General features: G+C 39.1%; 1 protein-coding gene across 1 annotated transcript in view; it reads left to right on the top strand.

Moving 5' to 3' along the window:
* The first annotated feature begins 2,398 nt into the window (after positions 1–2,398).
* The window catches only part of npas1 (neuronal PAS domain protein 1), a 402,493-nt gene continuing 388,636 nt past the window's right edge, over positions 2,399–16,255 (top strand). The window contains 1 exon segment of the mRNA XM_061878625.1: positions 2,399–2,657. The gene's annotated coding sequence lies outside the window, so the exon portion shown is untranslated.

The raw sequence follows: 16,255 nt of genomic DNA, 5'->3' as shown, positions 1-16,255 counted from the left end.
ACCTTAAATCCTACTTTATAGCTCTTAATCTTCTTCCCTTTATGCGATTCCAAATTACCGGTATTGAAATCAGCCTCCTCCATTTTGAAAATGATGACAGGGGAAGTGTCACGAGTTTGACCAGGCGGTAATACTAAGCATGCGCTAATTATTTTGCGAAGCCAGTTTGACCCGGCAGTAATTCAAGTCAGGCGCATACTATATGCCCTGCGGCAATTCAAGGAAATACGGTAAGTTCAATTTCCAACCCATTACCCATAAAAATAATGGACATACATGCACAAATACAGTACATACCTACATACTCAAAGTTCGCACATTCACGGTACAAACATACATTTACACACACTGTACAGATACATTTGTAATCAAAATGATTGAACCCCCACACAATTTTGGTGTTTTAGCAAGTAGGATTTATTACGTATTTTGTTTATAGTCATATCAAATAAAGATGCATTAAATAGACAAATGCAACTTGAATTACAACATTATATTTTGTAACATACCAACCAGTGTCATTTCTCTTAATATCTCATTGACAAAATTATTCAACCCCTTGAAGATCATAACTTTTAAGAACAGAATTTGAATAAGGTCTTTTCAATCAGGTGTTGAAAACACCTGTAGATGTGATTAAAACCATAACGAGCAACAATTAAACTGATTGAAAAAGACTGTGTAGCTCAGCTTCTTGTAGATGGTCAATGGTGTATTTGCAACATGGTGAAGTCCAGGGAGTGGTCAAAGAAGTCAAGAGAGGAGGTAATTTCTCTTCATAAGAAAGGATATGGATATAAGAAAATAGCAAAGACATTACACATTCCAAGAGACACAGTTGGGAGCATAATTTGCAAGTTTAAAGCTAGAGGCACAGTGGAAACATTACCTGGGCGTGGTAGAAAGAGGATGCTGTGTGCAACTGCTGTCCCGTATTTGAAGCCTACAGTGGTGAAAAACACCCGGGTAACAGCTGAGGAACTACAACAGGACATTGCAGAGGGGGGAACGCAGGTTTAGTCCCAGACAATAAGGTGCGCAATACGAGACAAAGTCATCCATGCCAGAACTTCCAGGCGCACCCCACTTCTGACTACCAGGCACAAGAAAATAGACATCAGTATGCCAAAAATCATCTGGACAAACCCCAAAGGTTTTGGGAAACTGTTCTATGGTGTGATGAGACAAAACTGGAACTCTTTGGGCCTATGAATCAACGTTATGTCTGGAGGAGAAAAAATGAAGCTTACAAAGAGAAGAACACCTCGCCTACTGTTAAGCATGGTGGGGGGTCAATCATGCTCTGGGGCTGTTTCTCTGCCTCAGGTACCGGGAATCTCCACCGCGTTCAAGGCATTATGAATTCTATTTCCTAGCAGGATATATTAGCTGCAAATGTCACAAAGTCAGTGACGAAGCTGAGGCTTGGGAGACGTTGGACTTTCCAACAGGACAACGATCCCAAGCATACCTCCAAATCAACATCGGAGTGGTTGCAGAAGAAGGGCTGGAAGACTCTGGAGTGGCCTTCACAGTCGCCAGACCTAAATCCTATAGAAAAGCTGTGTTGGGACTTGAAGAAGGCAGTTGCAGCACGCAATCCAAGAATATGAATGAACTGGAGGCTTTTGGGGCTTCACGGTGGAAGAGGGGTTAGTGCGTCTGCCTCACAATACGAAGTTCCTGCACTCCTGGGGTCAAATCCAGGCTCGGGATTTTTCTGTGTGGAGTTTGCATGTTCTCCCTGTGAACCCGCGTGGGTTCCCTCCGGGTACTCCGGCTTCCTCCCACTTCCAAAGACATGCACCTGGGGATAGGTTGATTGGCAACACTAAATTGGCCCTAGTGTGTGAATGTGAGTGTGAATGTTGTCTGTCTATCTGTGTTGGCCCTGCGATGAGATGGCGACTTGTCCAGGGTGTACCCTGCCTTCCGCCCGATTGTAGTTGAGATAGGCGCCAGCGCCCCCCGCGACCCCGAAAGGGAATAAGCGGTAGAAAATGGATGGATGGATGGATGGAGGCTTTTGCCCAAGAGGAATGGGCTAAAATACCTGTAGATGGTTGCAAGAAGCTTGTGTCCGGTTATGCATCACGTTTAAAGGATGTAATTACTGCCAAAGGGTGTTCTATTAAGTACTAAAGATGCATGTAACTAGGGGGTTGAATAAATTTGTCAATGAGATATTAAGAAAAATGTCCTTTTTGGGTATTTTGTAAAATATAGTGTTACAATTTAAGTTGCATTTTTCTATTTGACACATCTTTATTTGATATGACTATAAACAAAATACGGAATAAATGTCCAACTTGCTAAAACACCAAAATTGTGTGGGGGTTGAATAATTTTGGATCACAACTGTATAATCACGGTACAGACATACATACACACATACTGTACATATACATTCACTGTATGTCAAGTCAATGTACAGAGCAGCACAAACACCACTGAGTTGTAGAGTACACTCCAGGCCAGAAGGGGCAACAGTGAGAGCAGAGGGCTGAACATCTCCACCTGCTTCCAACAGATTGGTTTGATTGAGTTCACCTGTGAGCACATGCTCGAAATGTTTGAGTTCCAGTCAGTCAGCCCTTTGTGACATGCTGCTGAGAGGAAGGAAGACAGCGCCTGTTTGGACTCAGAAGACGCAACTGGTGAGAAAACCACAGGAAAGGAGTGCTTGTTTGGACTGAGGGGAATGTTTAAAGAAAATAATTTCACCGGGGAAAATGTTTAAAGGAGGGAATTTCACTGATGTTTACAAATTAAGTTGACTGAAAGTAAATTTAAAAACTTATCAGTACTGTTTAAGTTTATACTTATTAGGATGGATTGTTTGAATTTAATTCCATTCGTATTATTGGAAATCCATCCATCCATCCATTTTCTACCGCTTGTCCCTTACGGGGTCGCGGGGGGCGCCCTGGACAAGTCACCACCTCATCGCAGGGCCGACACAGATAGACGGACAACATTCACACTCACATTCACACACTAGGGCCAATTTAGTGTTGCCATTCAACTTATCCCCAGGTGCATGTCTTTGGAAGTGGGAGGAAGCCGGAGTACCCGGAGGGAACCCACGCATTCACGGGGAGAACATGCAAATGTTTAAGTTTATTCTTAAACCTAGGCCCTATCAGTGGAAATTAATTTAGGTTGGATTGATTTAATGGAAAGCTAAGCATCTATAACAGTGATGGGTTGATGAGGCTTCATGTATCGTTTCGACACATTGCAAAACTATATTGATACTGTGTCACTAAATACTGACATCTGCTGGATATTAAAAATCCTTACATGCAACCTATGGATTGACTCAACTGACACTGATTTTATGACCTAACACAGGTAGGGAAACTATGGCTCTAGAGCCAGATGTGGCTCTTTTGATAACTGTATCTGGCTCTCAGATAAATCTTAGCTGACATTGCGTAACACGATAAGTAGTGAATAATTCCGCTGGTAATCACAGTGTCAAAAATAACGTTCAAAATATAAAACATTGTCATGCATTTTAATCCATCCATCCACTTTCTACTGCACCTGTTCAAGAAGTCGCATTAATGGTAAGAAGTGTTTTATTTATAGTAGGTTAGCTTCAGAAAAACAATGTTATTAAAAAGAATAAGAGACTTATTATACTCTAAAAAATGTTGGTATTCCTTAAAAATGCACGCATTTAGTTGTATTCAGTCTTAAAAAAAAATATTATATGGCTCTCACGGAAATACTTTTTAAAATATTTGGCTTGTATGGTTCTTTCAGACAAAAAAGGTTCCCGACCCCTGACCTCGTATATACAATAATATAAACCATCCATCCATTTTCTACCGCTTATTCCCTTTCGGGGTTGCGGGGGGCGCTGGCGCCTGTCTCAGCTACAATTGGGCGGAAGACGGGGTACACCCTGGACAAGTCGCCACCTCATCGCAGGGCCAACACAGATAGACAGACAACATTCACACTCACATTCACACACTAGGGCCAATTTAGTGTTGCCAATCAACCTATCCCCAGGTGCATGTCTTTAGAGGTGGGAGGAAGCCGGAGTACTCGGAGGGAACCCACGCAGTCACGGGGAGAACATGCAAACTCCACACAGAAAGATCCCGAGCCTGGATTTGAACCCAGGACTGCAGGAACTTCGTATTGTGAGGCAGACGCACTAACCCCTCTCCCACCGTGAAGCCCTAATATAACCAAGTCATTGTATTTCATTTAGGATTATTTCATATATCTTTATTCAAATAAAAATATATTTTTTATCTTTTTTAGATACAGTCAATAAATAATGTGAACATGATTGATTGATTGAAACTTTTATTAGTAGATTGCACAGTTCAGTACATATTCCGTACAATTGACCACTTAATGGTATGCACATGTATCATATCATGGAAATCTAAGAGAACGTGTTGTGAATGATACTTGTGGACTGGGAATTTTTTATTTTATTTTTTTTACATGCGCTCTGAATACGCACTGTTGATTGATTGATTGAAACTTTTATTAGTAGATTGCACAAAACAGTACATATTTCGTATAATTGACCACTAAATGGTAACACCCCAATACGTTTTTCAACTTCTTTTAAATCGGTTTTAATGGGTTCGAGCTGGAATTGAACAAGTGCCCTAAGGAACTCAGCATGGACTACAGTCCTCCACTTTACCAATTGAGCTATCGAAGAGATCGTTTGTTACCGCTTTTTAATGTAACCGATAGGATGTTTTGTAGGTGGGACAATGTTGGAAACTTTGAGAGAACAGGATGAATCGACAAGGAAATGAACACAAATACCTTTTTTTTCCCCGATATATGATCAAAATATTCCCAAATGGCGGAAATTACAGATGACCAACGACAGAAGTGCGGCGATTCTGTTGGCAGCAGCATCTCATCGACATGCGCTTCCTTGTAAACACAGTTTGGCGCGCGGACGTCAGTGTGACACAGTTCGCGTATCGGTCACGTGACCGAAACAGCTCATGATCGGCAGAGGTGGGTAGAGTAGCCAGAAATTGTACTCAAGTAAGAGTAGTGTTACTTTAAAGATTTATTACTCAAGTAAAAGTAAGGAGTAGTCACCCAAATATTTACTTAAGTAAAAAATATGTTGTGAAAAAACTACTCAAGTACTGAGTAACTGATGAGTAACCTGATTACGGCAACAAATAATGCACAAAAACATAAAAATAGCAATGAGAAAATTCAGAGACAGGAATATCTCTTAAGCAACTAAAACAATATTATATATTAAATAATACATTAAAATAAAAAAAAATCAGGCAAATTTAGCCACAATAACTTAACAGCACCATAGGCTCAGTAGGCATTGATTGATTGAAACTTGTATTAGTAGATTGCACAGTACAGTACATATTCCGTACAATTGACCACTAAATGGTAACACCCCAATAATAGTTTTTCAATGTTTATCAATTACTTAATAAATGACCAAGTCGAGGTGATATACCTCATATATGCATAAACATACACACATATCATATATATATATATATATATATATATATACATAGATATACATACACGCATATCATATATATATACAGTATATAATTTATTTATTTTGCCGTTTTTGTTGACATGTTAAAGGTCTTTTAATGAATACACATGCATGTTTAACATATGGATTCCTATCTTTAATGAAGACGAATATAATTTGGTGTATTACCTGATTCTGATGACTTGCATTGATTGGAATCAGACAGTAGTGCTGATAACGTCCCGGTTTTCAAATGGAGGAGAAAAAAAGTTCCTCCTTCCTGTCTAATACATCATGAAAGTCGTTGTTTTTTGGCATCTTATTTGTCCAGCTTCCATATTCGTTTTTATACACTTTACAAGAAATACATTGGCGGCAAACTCCGTAGCTTGCTAGTTTGTTTGCTCTGGCTTTCGGAGACTCTTATTTTGTGCGATGGAGCAGCACTTTTATTGTGAGGATAGGAACTGTGCGATCAGTCTTTAGGCTTTTGACGGGAAGTACGGTTGAAATACTCTTTTTTTCCTTTACACTTTTGATTGAATGGTTGATTGATTGAAACTTTTATTAGTAGATTGTACAGTACAGTACATATTCCGTACAGTTGACCACTAAATGGTAACACCCCAATGAGTTTTTCAACATGTCGGGTTCCACGTGTGACGGTCACGTGACCACCGGGCTCTGTTTGATTGGTCCAACGTCACCAGTGACTGCATGTGATTGGTGAAACGTAAGCATGCGTAGTTCTTACTTTGAATGTGTTTCTGACAAAAACAAAACAAAGCGTGCATTAACAGATCGATTAAAAAAAAAAAAGTAGCGAGTAGCGACCTGATTGCAGATAAATGGAGCGGAGTAAAAGTAGCGTTTCTTCTCTATAAATATACTCAAGTAAAAGTATGTTGCATAAAAACTACTCTTAGAAGTACAATTTATCCCAAAAGTTACTCAAGTAGATGTAACGGAGTAAATGTAGTGCGTTACTACCCACCTCTGATGATCGGTCACGTGACTCTCAAAAAGCGTTACGCGCACCGACACCGGATTTTGCTCTTCAAGCTTGACGCATGTGCCGACACATCGGTGTTGCCGGACCCATCACTAGTTATCAGTGATGTTTAAGTTTATTCTTTTAATTAAGATGGATTGTTTAAATTTAATTTCATTCATATTGTTGGAAATGTTTAAGTCCATTCTTAAACCTAGGACCTATCACTGGAAATTCATTTTGGTTGGATTGATTTAATGGAAAGCAAATCATGTATAATGATGTATGTTTATTAAAGTTTTTTTTCTGTTTGGTTAAGGTTATCAACCTAATCGGCTAATCAACTATCCACTAATCCAGTTGTTCTCAAATGGGGGTACGCGTACCCCTGGGGGTACTTGAAGGTATGCCAAGGGGTAAGTGAGATTTTTTGAAAATATTTTAAAAATAGCAACAATTCAAAATTCCTTTATAAATATATTTATTGAATAACCCTTTAACAAAGAATGAATATAAGTTCATAAACTGAAAAAAAAAAAATACAACGATGCAATTTTTTGTGGACATGTTCCATAAATATTGATGTTAAAGATTTCTTTTTTTGTGAAGAAATGTTTAGAATTAAGTTCATGAATCCAGATGGATCTTTATTACAATCCCCAAAGAGGGCACTTTAAGTTGATGATTACTTCTATGTGTAGAAATCTTTATAATTAAATCACTTGTTTATTTTTCAACAAGTTTTTACTTATTTTATATCTTTTTTTTCCAAATAGTTCAAGAAAGATCACTACAAATGAGCAATATTTTGCACTGTTTATTAAATCAGAAACTGATGACATAGTGCTGTATTTTACTTCTTTATCTCTTTTTTTCAACCAAAAATGTGTTTCTTTGATTAGGGGGTTCTTGAATTAAAAACATGTTTACAGGGGGTACATCACTGAAAAAAGGTTGAGAACCACTGCACTAATCAACTATCCACTAATCGGCTATTCTACAATTCATCTAATCGACTATTCAGCTATTTGACTATTCGACTATTCATTCTGTTCATCCATTCATTTACACCAATAACCCACTTTATATGATTGCTTCTAATCAAACATCAATAAATCGCAGGGAAAGAGGATTGAGTTGTCCCTTTGTGTCCTTCCTGAGTCCAACTGGCCCCTTCAAGTTTGGGCAAAGCTGTGAAAAAACCTGAAGAACTTGACACTGTACAAACATACACATACTGTACATATACATTCACAGTACAGACATACATACTGTACATATACATTCACATTACAGACATACATACTGTACATATACATTCACAGTACAGACATACATACTGTACATATACATTCACAGTACAGACATACATACTGTACATATACATTCACAGTACAGACATACATACTGTACATATACATTCCCTGTACTAACATTCATATACACATTCTGTACCTATACAAGTACACTCATGCACATAATCTCGTTTCATCAAACATATATAACGTTGTTGCCCTGGGGGGAAACTGGGTAACACATGGCACACTGACGAAGCTTAACCTTTTTGTTACTATAACAATCTACAAGATTAATTTTGGTTGCCTCTCTCTCTTCTCCATCTTTCGGTATTCCTTTTTTACCCCGTTATCATTACGTATATGTATTGTTGCATTTAAACAACTGTATTGTTGATAGTAAAGGAAAATTTACTGGTATTCATTATCAATAGCGCTATTTCTATTGGTATTTGTAATGCTTCAGTTGTAGTGTAAAAATGCTCATTGTCATTTCTGTATTCATTTCGCAAACTGCTTCTTTGCTATCACTTTTACCATCATTTGGACATATCGTACTGTATGTGCTGGTCTATTGTTGTTTTTGTTATTTTTTTTGCTGTTTTTGTCTCTGTCTAATCCCCCTCTTGTTCCCACAATTTCCCCCTCTGTCTTCCTTTTTTTTCCCTCTGTCTGTCCCCTCCTGCTCCGGCCCGTCCGCACTAAATGATATAAATACATTAAATAAAGTCAAATTCAAATAATGCATCAAGAGAAGTATCCTACACTTTTGTAAAGTAAATCTGAACAGCCGATATAGGCACCTACATCAACTATAGGATTTGCCTGAGAAGCTGGACAGGAGCAAAAAAAAGGAAATAATGCAAGTAGTTTTCATCCATTCCAGTTTTAAAACTACGGCCAACATAATCAATCAATCAATCAATGTTTACTTATATAGCCCTAAATCACTAGTGTCTCAAAGGGCTGCACTAATATCATTAATGATAATATCATTAATGATAATATCATTAACATAACAATGTTAATGTCAGGCTTGCCACTGACAGTTTGTGTTTTAGTTTTTCCTCTGTGTTTAGTATTTCCTGTCAGCACTCTTATTTCGGTTCAGCTTCCTGTTTGTCTCCCTGTGTGCTGTTTTCCCGCAGCTGCGGCTGATTGGCACCTGGCCACACCTGGTGTCTATCAGCCCACTCCTATTATGCCTGCTTTGTTCCTACAGTCAGTGCTGGATTATTATCATGCTGATGTCGCTCCTGTCTTGTCTATGCAGCGTTGCGGTAAGTTATGTTTGATTGCGGTTTTTAGCTTACTGCCTTTTTGTTCCCTGCTTCCAAGTTTGTTTTTATATTACCGTTACGACTTGTTTCCTGCTCGATTCTTGCTAGCTTCCATGCTAAGTTCCTTTTTGTTTTTTAACTCCCATGCTAGCTCTTTTTGTTATCCGCCCACGTGCGCGCTTTTTGTTTGTACTCTTTGTTTGGTTTTGTTCTAGTATTTTAAATGAAAACCATGTTTCCTTATTCAATGCCTGCCTCCGTCTCTGCATCTTGGGGTCCGTCGCAAACTAACTCTGACAGTTAACCGTCCAGTAGCGATGTAACGATACAAAAACTTCACATCACAAAATACATCCTTTTTTTTTTAATCGTGACAAAAATTATCACGGTTATCATAATTATAATAGCGGTTATGTTAAATTTGTGCTGAAAAAATGTTCAGTTATTCTTTTAATAACTAAAATAGACACTAATAGAAACCCCCTCTTTTTGCAGGTTTTCTGTCTTATGATTCACTGATAGTGTTTTAGTCTCAATCTATTGGTATGTACCTTAGCAATTCAAGATTCATTTAAACAAAGTGTGTCACAAATTAAATGTATTAGTTATTATTTCTGGCGGCCGTTGTGGCTTCTACTCTGTTCAGTGGGTCTTGAACTCCCCGTAAAAAGGCTTCCGTCTCTTTTCCTCTTTTTATAAAACAATCATGTGTTTATATACATTACAGGCCAAAAGTTTGGACACACCTTCTCCTCATTCAATGTGTTTTCTTTATTTTCATGACTATTTACATTGTAGATTGTCACTGAAGGCATCAAAACTATGAATGAACACGTAGAGTTATGTACCTAACAAAAAAAGGTGAAATAATTGAAAACATGCTTTGTATTCTAGTTTTTTTTTTTTTTTTTTTAAATAGCCACCCTTTGTTCTGATAACTTTTTTTGCACACTCTTGGCATTCTCTCGATGAGCCTCAAGAGGTAGTCCCCTGAAATTAATTTCACTTCACAGGTGTCTTAGTTTTGATGCCTTCAGTGACAATCTAAAATGGTAATAGTTATGAAAATAAAGAAACTCGTTGAAATGAGAAGGTGTGTCCAAACGTTTGGCCTGTAATGTATGTTTAGATTTTGGTATGAGGTTTCTTAATGAGAAAAGACAATTCATGTCTCTAGTTTTCATGTTAGCATTTAAGCTAGCGAGCTGATGCCAGTCAGTCCACAGGTTAATCACGTTTTTTTAAATAATTTGAATTTAAAACGGTTATTTGAACTGTTGGAAGTATTATAACAGTTATCATTACTACCTTTGATTGTTATCTTACATCCCTAATCACAATTGTTACGCACATGTTTACTGAGAGTAGGGCTGGGCAATATGACCTTTTTTTAATATCGCAATATTTTTAGGCCATATCGCGATATAAGATATGTATCTCAGTATTTTGCCTTAGCCTTGAATGAACACTTGATGCATATAATCACAGCAGTGTGATGATTCTATGTGTCTACATAAAAACATTCTTCATACTGCATTAATATATGCAACTTTTAAACTTTCATGCAGAGAAGGAAATCACAACTAAGTCAATTTACCAAAACTGTATTTATTAAACAGTTATTAGCAAGGGACTTTTCAAAAGATGCTACATATTAGCAGTAATGCTACTTTTGGTAGCAACACTTGCGCCGCACACTTGACAAATTAAAGTTGTCTATTCGACATATTCCCGCTTGAAGCCGAACCACCGCCAGACGATGGACCCTGTGCTGTTTTCTTGGGAATTAATTCTTCCTTCATTTTATACCAGTAGGGGTGTGGGGAAAAAATCGAATCGAATACGTTGTGCGATTCAGAATCGATTCTAATTTTTTTTAAAAGCGTTTTTTTTATTTTATTTTTTTAATCAGTCCAACAAACCACTACACAGCAATACCATAACAATGCAATCCAATTCCAAGAAGATAAATGGCGTAACCTGGACCCTAGCAGGTACAGAACCAGGAACAGAAGTCGTCATTTGTTGCGTATAGCATATTACGAAGCCAGACAGACTGACGGGAGAATGCAGGCTTAAATAACGACAGTGATTACAAGAACAGCTGTGCGACCGGAACTAGCGGCAGGTGAAAATACGTGAACATGGAAACCAACCGAGAAGTGCACACACAGGAACCAAAGGTGTCAAAACCAACAGAAAAACACAAGTGACCCAAAAAAAAAAAAACAGAATATGATCCGTGTAGCGGATCATAACATTAGGAGTCTTTGTTTACTGACTACTAAAAGACAAGTTGTCTTGTATGTTCACTATTGTATTTAAGGTCAAAATTGCCATACTAAACATATGTTTAAAGTACCCTAAGATTTTTTTGTCAAAATAAAGCCAATAATGCAATTTTTGTGTGGTCCCATTTATTTAGAAAAGTATTGAAAAGCATTGAAAACATGTTGGTACCGGTACCAAAATATTGGTATCGGGACAACACTAGTTTTTAGTAGGGGTGTGGGGGAAAAATCGTTTCGAATAGGTTGGATTCAGAATCAATTGTAATTTTTGAAAAAATCTTTTTTTTTTTTTTTTTTTAATCCAACAAACCACTACACAGCAATACCACAACAATGCAATCCAATTCCAAAACCAAACCTGACCCAGCAACACTCAGAACTGCAATAAACAGAGCAATTGAGAGGAGACACAAACACGACACAGAACAAACCAAAAGTAGTGAAACAAAAATGAATATTATCAACAACAGTATCAATATTAGTTATCATTTCAACATAGCAGTGATTAAAAATCCCTCATTGACATTATCATTAGACATTTGTAAAAATAAATGTCAGTGGCTTACACTTGCATCGCATCTCATAAGCTTGACAACACACTGTGTCCAATGTTTTCACAAAGATAAAATAAGTCATATTTTTGGTTCGTTTAATAGTTAAAACAAATATACATTATTGTAATCAGTTGATAAAACATTGTCCTTTACAATTATAAAAGCTTTTTTTTTTTTTTTTAAATGTAATACTCTCCTTGCATGTCAGCGGACATGGGTAGATCCTGCTGAAATCCTATGTATTGAATGAATACAAAATCGTTTTGAATCGGGAAAATATTGTTTTTGAATTGATAATCGAATCGAAAAATCTATCGAATATTGACCCCAATAATTGATATTGAATCGAATCGTGGGACACCCAAAGATTCGCAGCCCTAGTTACCAGATTCACACCTTCTTTCTCTCGTATTACCACTCTCAACACTCCGCTAGCATCACAGCTAACGTTAGCCACGCTGCTACCTCTCTGCTGTGCGAGGGCGTCTACGTATGACGTGACAGTAAGTGACGTTTTTAAGAAGGTGTGCTTGCTGTCTGTGAGAAGACACAAGAATGAATGGGAGGAGCCTGTAGTGTAATGCCCGCAGCCAAAAGCAACTGTGTGAGAACGTATACTCGAATATTACAATATAGTCATTTTCTATATCACACAGAGACAAACCCGCGATATATCGCCCAGCCTTAACTGAGGGCCAAGAATTTAATGGGATGGAAGTAAAACAGGGGGTTGGCATTCCTGGTAACCATCACACTCCAATAAAACAAACCAGACAAAGGATTGGAAGGCAGGGCCTTAAGAGAAACATAAGCCACAGTGCATAGGAAGAATACATGCTGACTGCGGTAATGATTTGCTTTGAAATCCCAGCTGGATGTTTTTCCGCACGTCTCGAAAAGCGGGCATGTTGGGGGAATAGACTGCGGTGCGAGTTTGCTCAAGTCGCAACACACGAGCTCTATTGGAAATACACACATTCTCTTCAAGTCGGCTTCAAGGACAAATGGGGACGACTTAGAGGAGAAACACTCTGTCGGTGCCGTAGACGTCGGGCACACCCTTAAACACACAATTCCATCCATGCATGTGAGAGAAGCAACATGTTCTCTCTCTCTCTCTCTCTGTGTGTGTGTGTGTGTGTGTGTGTGTGTGTGTGTGTGTGTGTGTGTGTGTGTGGAGAGAAGGTGGGGGCTGACTGGAGGCTCATTGACAACCTCATTCAGCCCCTCTCCTCTCCTGGGCTGTGGCTGACATGTCCCACAATGAGGCGGTAGGGAGGTTGTCGTACAATACCCCCCTTAATGCGTCTTCATTTGCCTGAACTTTTCACACGTCTTTTTTTCCCCCCCCCCGCTTTTGTTTGCAGGCCGCCTGCTCGCCACCGCCGACCACTCATCCCAGTTTCCGCTGCAGCTACTTTTCACCCCCCTTCCACTTTCCCTTCCTCTTACCCCCCCCCTCATCTTTCCCACAATGTTAGCCCCACCCTTTTTTTTTTTTTTAGCTTGACATAATCTGAAATGGTACTTAAGTGAATTTATGTCTACCTCTGTGCAGCAACTTGTGCGCTATTTGCTCCTTTATGCTGCAGAGACGTAGCAAGGCGGCGAGCGCGAGGGAGGGAGTAGATTTGAAACTCAGACCACGGACTAGACAGCCTATCAGTATTCAGCGGAGAAAGTGAGTGATGGAGGGAGAGACAGGGAGAGAGGGAGAAAAGAGGAGGAGGGTGATGTATCAATATTCTGAGTAGCGTTTGAGGGCAAGGGGAACGAACAGAGGAGAGGTGGAAGACGTTGGGGGGGGGGGGTGATGGAGGGGAGGTGTGTTTTGGTATAGAGAGTACACTTGAGTGTGATGATTTGTTCACGTGTATTCATATGCCTTCAGACATACGTGCTGTTTACACTGCCATCTATTCTCAATGCTGTTTGCCATTTGGGTTCTACTTGACTCTTAAAGGGGAACATTTTCACAATTTCAGAAGGGTTAAAACCAATAAAAAAGCATCCCAGTGGCTTATTTTATTTTTCAAAGTCTTTTTCAAAATTTTACCCATCATGGAATTTGCCGAAAAAAGGCTTTAAAATGCCTGATTTTCGCTATCTGTAAATCCAGCCGTCCATTTTCCTGTTACGTCACATAGTGATGCCAATAGAAACAACATGGCGGATAAAATAGCAAGATATAGCGACATTAGCTCAGACTTCAGCGGTTTAAGGGATTCAACAGATTACGAATGTATTGAAACGGATGGTTGGAGTGTGGCGGCAGATAGCGAAAACGAAATTGAAGAAGAAACTGAAGCTATTGAGCGAATAGCTATTGAAGCTATTCGGCGATCGCCGTCTAACCAACGATTGCATCTTTTGACCACTGGAGCAATTTAAATCCGTCGATTGGTAAGTGTTTGTTTGGCATTACATGTGGGTGGAGGGAAAGGCTGGATGCAAAAATATAGCTACAAATGTACATATAGCTAGCCTAAATAGCATGTTAGCATCGATTAGCTGGCAGTTATGCCGTGACCAAATATGTCTGATTAGCACATACGTCAATAACATCAACAAAAGTCACCTTTGTGATTTCGTTGACTTTAGAATGCCAGGTGCCTCAAAAAGGACCAAAACATAAAGGACCCATCTCATCCTGGACATAAACTTTTTGATCTGATGCCCTCAGGCAGGAGATACAGGACAATAAAATGCCAGACAAACCGTTATAAAAACACTTTTTACCCGAGAGCAATAGTATCACTGAACACATGCTTGGGATGGTTTCCTGCTGGCTCCACTGTGAACGGGACTCTCGCTGCTGTGTTGGATCCGCTTTGGACTGGACTCTCGCGACTGTGTTGGATCCATTATAGATTGCACTTTCACAGTATCATGTTAAACCCGCTCGACATCCATTGCTTTCCTCCTCTCCAAGGTTCTCATAATCATCATTGTCACCAACGTCCCACTGGGTGTGAGTTTTCCTTGCCCTTATGTGGGCCTACCGAGGATGTCGTAGTGGTTTGTGCAGCCCTTTGAGACACTAGTGATTCAGGGCTATATAAGTAAACATTGATTGATTGATTGAAAATGAAATAACACTGCCCACATCTGAGGTCCTCTCCAAGGTTTCTCATAGTCATCATTGTCACTGGCGTCCCACTGGGTGTGAATTCTCCCTGTCCACTGGGTGTGAGTTTTCCTTGCCCTTATGTGGGCCTACCTAGGATTTCGTAGTGGTTTGTGCAGCCCTTTGAGACACTAGTGATTTAGGGCTATATAAGTAAACATTGATTGATTGATTGATGCTTGGTATTTTTATGAATATGTATTTTTTGTCTATGTTCTTATGGTTTTATTTATCTATGTTCTTACGGTTTTAAGTATGATTTTGCACTGAATTAGTTTACATACAATTTTGTTGTACAAATGTACAATGACACTAAAGATATATTCTAGTCTATTTATCGTTGGAAATGCATCTGCTTTGAGTTTCACGGGATATCCACACATTCTTGCCATTTCTGCCATGTTAGCATCGATTAGCATGCCGTGGCAATCGATGCACACTCCACGTAACACAACTTGAATCTGTCCGTGTTCGTGTTGTTACACCCTCCGACAGCACACCGACGAGGCATGATGTCTCCAAGGTACGAAAAACAGTCGAAAAATCTAAAAATAACAGCTGATTTGATTTGTGTGTGTGTGTAATGTGTTTGAGAAAATGGGGGATTGCTTCCCATTGTGACGTCACGGGTGAAAGGTCATTACTCCGACAGCGAACAATTGAAAGGCGTTTAAATCGTCAAATTCACGCTTCTAGAGTTCGGAAATCGGTTAAAAAAACATGGGCTTTTTTCTGCACCATCAAGGTATATATTGACGCTTACATAGGTCTGGTGATAATGTTCCCCTTTAAATCGCCAAACCTTGCAATTTGTTCTAACCTGTTTACCATAAGAAATAATAATAGGACAATTAAAGGCCTACTGAAATGAGACTTTCTTATTTAAAGGGTGGATAGCAGGTCCATTCTATGTGTCATACTTCATCATTTTGCGATATTGCCATATTTTTGCTGAAATGATTTAGTAGAGAACATCGATAAGGTCCACAACTTTTGGTCGCTAATAAAAAAAGCCTTGCCTTTACCGGTAGTAGCAGACGATGTGCGCGTGGCGTCTATGGTTGTAGGGCTCCTCACATCTTCACGTTGTTTATAATGTGAGCCTCCAGTAGCAAGAGCTATTCGGACCGAGAAAGCGACAATTTCAACAATTTGAGCGAGGATGTAAGATTCGTGGATAAGCAATGTTAGAGTGAAGCACAAAA

Source organism: Nerophis ophidion, linkage group LG18, assembly GCF_033978795.1.
Source record: "Nerophis ophidion isolate RoL-2023_Sa linkage group LG18, RoL_Noph_v1.0, whole genome shotgun sequence".
Taxonomy (NCBI): domain Eukaryota; kingdom Metazoa; phylum Chordata; class Actinopteri; order Syngnathiformes; family Syngnathidae; genus Nerophis; species Nerophis ophidion.
This window is presented reverse-complemented; position numbering and strand designations above follow the sequence as displayed.